This window comes from Lolium rigidum, chromosome 2, assembly GCF_022539505.1.
Source record: "Lolium rigidum isolate FL_2022 chromosome 2, APGP_CSIRO_Lrig_0.1, whole genome shotgun sequence".
NCBI lineage: Eukaryota > Viridiplantae > Streptophyta > Magnoliopsida > Poales > Poaceae > Lolium > Lolium rigidum.
Genome location: NC_061509.1, coordinates 27,268,162 through 27,275,538, shown reverse-complemented (window position 1 = coordinate 27,275,538; position 7,377 = coordinate 27,268,162). Strand labels below are relative to the sequence as shown.

Genomic DNA, 7,377 nt, shown 5'->3' with positions numbered 1-7,377 from the left:
AACCATAAAGTGGCATTTCTCCCAATTAAGAACAAGGTTAGTTTCTTCACATCTCTGCAAAACTTTATCAAGGTTTCGCAAGCAATTATCAAAAGAATTCCCATAGACAGAAAAATCACCCATGAATACCTCTACAATATTCTCGCAAAAGCCATGAAAAATAGCAGACATGCATCTTTGAAAAGTAGCGGGAGCATTACATAAACCAAAAGGCATGCGTCTATAATCATAAGTTCCATAGGGACAAGTGAAAGTGGTTTTCTCTTGATCTTTAGTTTTAACAGCAATTTGTGAAAACCCGGAATAACCATCAAGAAAGCAAAAATGAGTATTTTTAGACAACCTTTCTAACATTTGATCAATAAAAGGCAAAGGGTAATGATCTTTCTTAGTAACTTTATTAACTTTTCGATAATCAATGCACATTTTATACCCTACAACTACTCTTTGAGGGATGAGCTCATCATTATCATTAGGTACAACAGTCATTCCTCCTTTCTTAGGAACACAATGCACATGACTAACCCATCTACTATCAGCAATAGAATATATAATACCAGCTTCAAGAAGTTTTAATACCTCATTTCTTACCACATCCTTCATCTTAGGAATTAGACGACACTGATGTTCAACAACAGGCTTTGCATCATCTTCATATTAATGGCATGTTGGCAAATAGAGGGAGAAATCCCCTTCAAGTCATCAAGAGTGTAGTCAATAGCTCCTCGGTGTTTCTTCAATATTTCCAATAACCTTTCTTCCTCAAACTCTGAAAGCTTAGAACTAATAATAACATGATATATTTTCTTATCATCAATATGAGCATATTTAAGATTATCAGGCAATGGGTTTAAATCAAAAACAAGATCTTCCTTTGGTGGTGGTGTTGTACCTAGATCTTCAACCGGTAAATCATGTTTGAGAATAGGTTGACGAAGGAAAATTTCATCAAGCTCATTTCTTTCTTCCCTAAAGACTTCACTCTCACTATCCTCCAAATGTTGCTGCAAAGGATTATTAGGAGCAAGAGCAATAGATGCACATTGTTCAACTCTAAAATCATTATTAGGCAAATCAGCCCTATAAGGAGTTTTGGCAAATTTAGAGAAATTAAACTCATAAGATTCACCAGCTAATTTAGTCACAATTTTCTCTTTCTTGCAATCTATAACAGCTCCACAAGTATTTAGAAAAGGTCTACCAAAAATGATAGGACAAGACTTACTAGCAGCAGAACCAAGTACCAAAAAGTCAGCAGGATGTTTAATCTTACCACATAGAACTTCCACATCTTGAACAATACCAATTGGAGAGATAGTTTCTCTATTAGCTAGCCGAATAACCACATCAATATCTTCAAGTTCACAAGAACCAATTTCATGCATGATCTCCGTGTAAAGCTCATAAGGAATAGCACTAATACTTGCACCAATATCGCATAAACCATAATAGCAATGATCACCAATGCTAACAGAGAGCATAGGAAAACTAGTTTTCCTAGACTTATTAGGATGTGAAACAATATTAGAAGCATCCTCACAAAAAATAATATGACTGTCTTCCACATTTTCAGTCACAAGATCTTTAACTATTGCAATAGAAGGTTCAACCTTTATTTGCTCTTCAGGTTCTATAGGTTTCTTTGCACTTTTATTAACCGCACTATTTATAACAGAATACTCCTTCATTTTAGCAGGGAAAGGAGTTTTTTCAATATAAGCTTCAGGAAGGATATGATCAACAGTTTCAATTACAACACATTTATTTATAGATGAATCAATTTTATCTTTATACGGTTCATGATATCAAAATTCTTCCTAGGCAATTCAAAATGAGAGGCAAAAGCTTTATAAAGATTTGCAACGACTTGAGAATCAAGACCATAAGTAGCACTCATATTACAAAATTTATCAGTATCCATAAAAGTTTCAATGCATTTATAATCATAGTTTATACCTGACTCTCTATCTTTGTCGTTCTCCCATCCTTCAGTATTCTCCTGAATCCGATCAAGAAGGTCCCTTTTAAACTCTTCTTTGTTGCGTGTAAATGATCCAGAACAAGAAGTATCCAGCAAGGTCTTATCTTGAAAACAAAGTCTTGCATAGAAATTATCAATGATAATATTACCACGAAGCTCATGAATGGGGCATTTGAGCATTAAAGACTTCAATCTCCCCATGCTTGGGCAATACTCTCTCCATCATGAGGCCAGAAATTATATATGCGGTTCCGGTCTTTGTGAATTTCACTTGGAGGATAGAATTTAAAATAAAATAGAGGCACAATATCATTTCAATCAAGAGAATCCCCATTCTTCTGTAATTTATACCAATGCGCCGCTTTACCAGACAGCGATATAGAGAATAGTTTCTTCCTAACTTCATCCATAGCAATACCTGCACACTTGAATAAACCGCATAATTCATGTAAGAACAGTAAATGATCTCCAGGATGGACAGTTCCATCCCTTTCATAGCGGTTATCCACAACACGTTCAATAATTTTCATAGGTATTTTGTATGGAACCTCTTTCTCACCTGGCGCCTCATCCACTACCTTTGCAGTAGTAGTAGATTTACCAAATAAAAATTCAAGAGAAGATCTCTCCATAATGAATTATAGCAGCAAGCAGAAATAAAATCAGCACAAACAGTAAAAGTTTCCCTTACCAATTCCACTTACCAATAGCGCTTCACTCCCCGGCAACGGCGCCAGAAAATAGTCTTGATGACCCACAAGTATAGGGGGTGTATCGTAGTATTTTCGATAAATAAGAGTGTCGAACCCAACGAGGAGCAGAAGGTGTTGACAAGAAGTTTCGATGAAGGATTCACTGTAAATGCTCACAGACAAGTATTCAGGGGGTTTTGATATAGCAGATAAATAAAGTACGGGTAAGTAAAATGCGAGAGAAATAATTGCAGCGAGTGGCCCAATCCTTTTTAGCACAAAGGACAAGCCGGTTTGTTTACTTATAATGACCAAACGTTCTTGAGGACACACGGGAATTTAGTCTAGTGCTTTCGCTTAATATAGCTGATTAATCTTCATTGTTTTGATAAGTGTTGTGTGGGTGAACCTATGCTAATGCACTGCCCTTCCTAGGACTAATACATACTTGTGATTATACCCCTTGCAAGCATCCGCAACTACAAGAAAGTAATTAAGATAAATCTAATTACAGCCTTAAACTACGAGATCCTCGCTATCCCTCCCGCATCGATATACCAACGGGGTTCGAGTTTCGTCACTCCGGCAACCCCGCAATTAGCAAACGAATACAAGATGTATTCCCCTAGGCCCATAAAGGTGAAGTATCATGTAGTCGACGTTCACATGATACCACTAGAAGAATAACACCACAACTTAAATATCAAACACTACTGCAGAAATGCTTATAGCCTCCGAGTGATTAGTGACGGGCAAATTTATGTCTGTCACTAGTAAGTAAACCAGTGACAGGCACATATAAGCCTGTCACTAGTACATAATACTAATGACAGACGCATAAAAAGAGATGTCACTAGACCTTTTTCTAGAGGCTAGATGTGAAGAGAAATATGCTAGTGACGGGCTTGTAAAATAGCATGTCACTAGCCATTTTATGGAGAGCCCACCTAGCCCACCAGCTCCTCCTCCTTTCTCGGTCAGCCTGCTATTTGGCAGGACCCCAATACACCTCCCGATTGTACCAGCTGGTCGAGTCCCGTTTGTTGGTCGCTGCGCTCCAGCAATAGGATCAACAAAGGTATATATCTCGGGACGCCAGTTTGGTACCTAGATAGTGATCCACTTAATTTGGGGTTGATGACCCGGTCTGATAAATTAGGTCGTGTCCACTCATCTGCCTCTCAGCAAATTGTTTTTTGCAAAACATATAAATTTATTTAGCAAATAAAAATAACTGAAAATTACGGGTCTGCAGGTCCGCGTCAGCCCACTACCACGTCAGTTATGACTCGCACTTGACCCATCACATCTGCTTCTTCCCCACGATCCACCCCACCCCAATCACGATCCAGTTCTTCATCTATTCAAGCATTCGGCTGGCCGCCGGCGGACACATAAGGTGCACGGGAGGACTTTGGCGGGATTACTGGTTTTCTCTTGCGGAAGGACGGACTGCAGCAGCGATTGAATGGGGCTGTGACCCGGCCACGACCCAGGTCGACGCGCCGTCGTTCCCGACCCTCGATCTGGATCGATCGGCCCTGGGTCGTCGTCTCGTCGAACGCGCCATCCATCCCGTTTCCGGCTACGACGGCCCTGCATCCCAACGCCGCCCGCCCGACCGTCTCCGTGAAGCTGTTGTGCCGCCGTGGTCGCTAGCCAGACACCCGCCTCCCGATTGGTTAGTACTCAGTTGTTTTGCAACGTTTCCTCCATAGCAATTTCTATAGCAGTGTCCGTGGCTAGACTCGAAAAGGAGTAGATTTTCCCACCTTTGCAGTTTGGATCAGAGAGTAGGCCTCACGTACGTATGTGGGATTGAGGGCCAGGTTCAGAAAATTGTCGGGCGAGCTGTAATGTACGTGTTCTATTCTCATAGTTTATATCTACTACTGCAGAAGTGGAGATTCGTTACTTTTTAATTCTTGGCCTTTTTGGTATCCATCTATTGCTACTATGTATTTTTTTGTTTGGCTATATCTGTAACCTTTGAGGTATACGGGAAAGAGCTGAAAACTACAGGGACATTAGGAAATAGCTTAATTCTTTCTAGCTGTTTTTCTGGAGCATCTGGAGTCATAGGCATGTTTGGGCCATGTATCTTATGATTTTGTGTAGCGAGGTCTGATGCTAATCAGTCATGTTAGGCTTAGTTTAGAAAAGATGCTACTGTTAGTTAAATCCTTGGACTTTACACGTGACTGAACTTCTATATTACTTCTTTATATAACAGTAGCCGGGAACACATTCTTTGGGTGGTCTATATCATTTACACTTGTGCTATTTTCACAGAAAAGGGGAATATGAGTGGTTCTTATTGTATGCTCGTAACTGAATTGAACATAACTGTGGTCTAGTCCATTAGATGCTTATAACTTGACCCTTGTGTCATTCGCAGTTTACTAATTATCAGTATTTCATGGATATATAAGGGCACATGGCCTAGAGGAACTCAAGTGAACAACAAAGCTAGCAGGTACACTCTATCTCCCTCTCGGGTTAATTCCAGATTAGTTATGGTGTATGAATCTTTAAGTAGTTGCTGCATCAGCAAATGATGATATCATTACTGTCTGATTTGTATTGTATTAATTAGCACAAGGTCTATAAAATCTTTTGCATGGCCCTGCTTGTCTCCAAATTCACCTACAACATCCCATTTTGTAGTTTTATCCCTGATCTGCTAGAATCTGAATTTCTTACCACAAAGAGTGAACATGTAACCTCCATTCTCTTGTTGACTACAAAGCTGTGTAAGTGTGATCCTTTTTTGTCCTTAATTATAAAATATTTTGGTGAAAATAGAGGGAACCTAATAGTCATAGCCAAGCGCCTAGCATGTCTATGCTTATTCTTATGAGAATTTCTCTACCTCGAGAGAAAACAAGGATACTCCACTTTCCACTTCCACAAATTGTCACCATATGATGATTTAACATTATACACATTTTTCTGAACCAACGATGCTATCGTCCTTCTTCTTTGAGCAGAGCCTTTCAACTAAAGTTGTCGAGGCATACAATGTCATTCCTAATATGGCGTGTAATAATTAATAAACTTATTTAATTTGATATATGTACATGATTTTCTAGCTATTGGTTATTTTGGTTAAAAGTTATGAATATCTAATGTATATTTCTAGAAACTATACCCTTTGTTAAATAGCTCTTTGGAGTTTCATCACAGCGCATTCTAAATGCAATAGACAATTGAAGTACAACGGATTTGACTTTCTATGAGTTATGAATGTCCATTAGCTAATATGTGATGCAAGTGGTGACTATAGAACTTCAAAAGATAGTTACACAGATTTAAGATTTATAATTTTGTGGGTTCATGCTTTGAAAATTTTGACGCATGAGTTTAGGCATTATTTTCCACTATATCATTTCCAACATTAGTACTAAAGTAATGTTTCATTCTATACTTAAGGTTTGATGTTAAGAGATTCTTCTGCGACATGTGACAGGGTATTAGCGATGACGCTCTGAAGTTGTGAGACTTGCACAATTGTGTTCCAATGAAGGATGTTGCTGCAATATTACGAACGGGCCAAGTTATCACATAATATCATATATGATCTGTTTTAGATATCGCTTACATTAGATATGCTTTATTTGGTAAAAGTGGTTCCAATAAAATTAGCGGGTGTTCTTAAAGATCAGCATTGATCATTAGAACTTGTCAATGTTCCAGTGTAAGTTAAATATCTTAGAAGTATTTAAACTTTCTGTAAGTGATCTTCAACTTTGGCTTTGGAGTGATATGTCCCCTGTAATACACATGATTTATATGGTGCCTTCATTGAATTTAATATTATTGTTCCTACTGAATGATATACCGCACCTTCTTGTTACTGATATGCGCGGAAAACACAATTTTTTTTAATATTGAAATTCATACTAGTGACAGACACGATAATGGGCTTGTCACTAGAGAATCCAACATGGATGCGACCTTTGATCATGTTAGTGACATGCATATTTTTTTGCCTGTCACTAGTTACACCTACCAGTGACAGGCAACTTCTCGTCACTAGTGACAGGCAGTACCAGTGACTGCATACTAGCGACAGGCACCTTGCCTGTCACTGATGAGTAAAAAGTGTGTGTCACTGATAAGGGTTTCTGCAGTAGTGAAACCATTGAATATTACCCAACACAATTCACTACTAACATTTAGGCTTCACCCATGTCCTCAAGAACTAAACGAACTACTCACGAGACATCATATGGAACATGATCAGAGGTGATATGATGATGAATAACAATCTGAACATAAACATTGGTTCAATGGTTTCACTCAATAGCATCAATAACAAGTAGAAATCAATACCGGGAGAGTTTCCCCTATCAAACAATCAAGATCCAACCCTAATTATTACAGCGGTGACGAGGTGCAGCGGTGGAGATGGCGGTGATGATGATGGAGATGATGGTGATGATGATCCCAATGATGTCCAGCTCGATGACGATGACGATGGCGTCGATTTCCCCCTCCGGGAGGGAATTTCTCCGGCAGATTTCAGCCTGCCGGAGAGCTCTTTTCTCTCTGGTGTTTGCCGCCCCGCAGAGGCGGCTGTGACTCTTCGCGACTATCCTCTGGAGTTTAGGTTTTCGTGACGAAGAAGTACACGAAGGAGAGGAGGCAGAGGGGGCTGTGGGCCCCCTCCCCACAAGGCGGCGCGGCCAGGCCTGGGCCCGC

The 7,377-nt window shown here is 39.5% G+C and overlaps 1 long non-coding RNA gene across 2 annotated transcripts; it reads left to right on the top strand.

The window, feature by feature from the left end:
* Positions 1–3,984: 3,984 nt before the first annotated feature.
* On the top strand, positions 3,985–6,506 carry LOC124686138. 2 transcript variants are annotated; one of them, XR_006997734.1, is made up of 4 exons: positions 3,985–4,354; positions 4,436–4,531; positions 5,072–5,149; positions 6,143–6,506. It is a non-coding gene; the product is annotated as an uncharacterized LOC124686138 (long non-coding RNA). The 2 variants fall into 2 exon arrangements; XR_006997733.1 differs by having other exon boundaries at positions 3,987–4,531.
* The last annotated feature ends 871 nt before the right edge of the window (positions 6,507–7,377 follow it).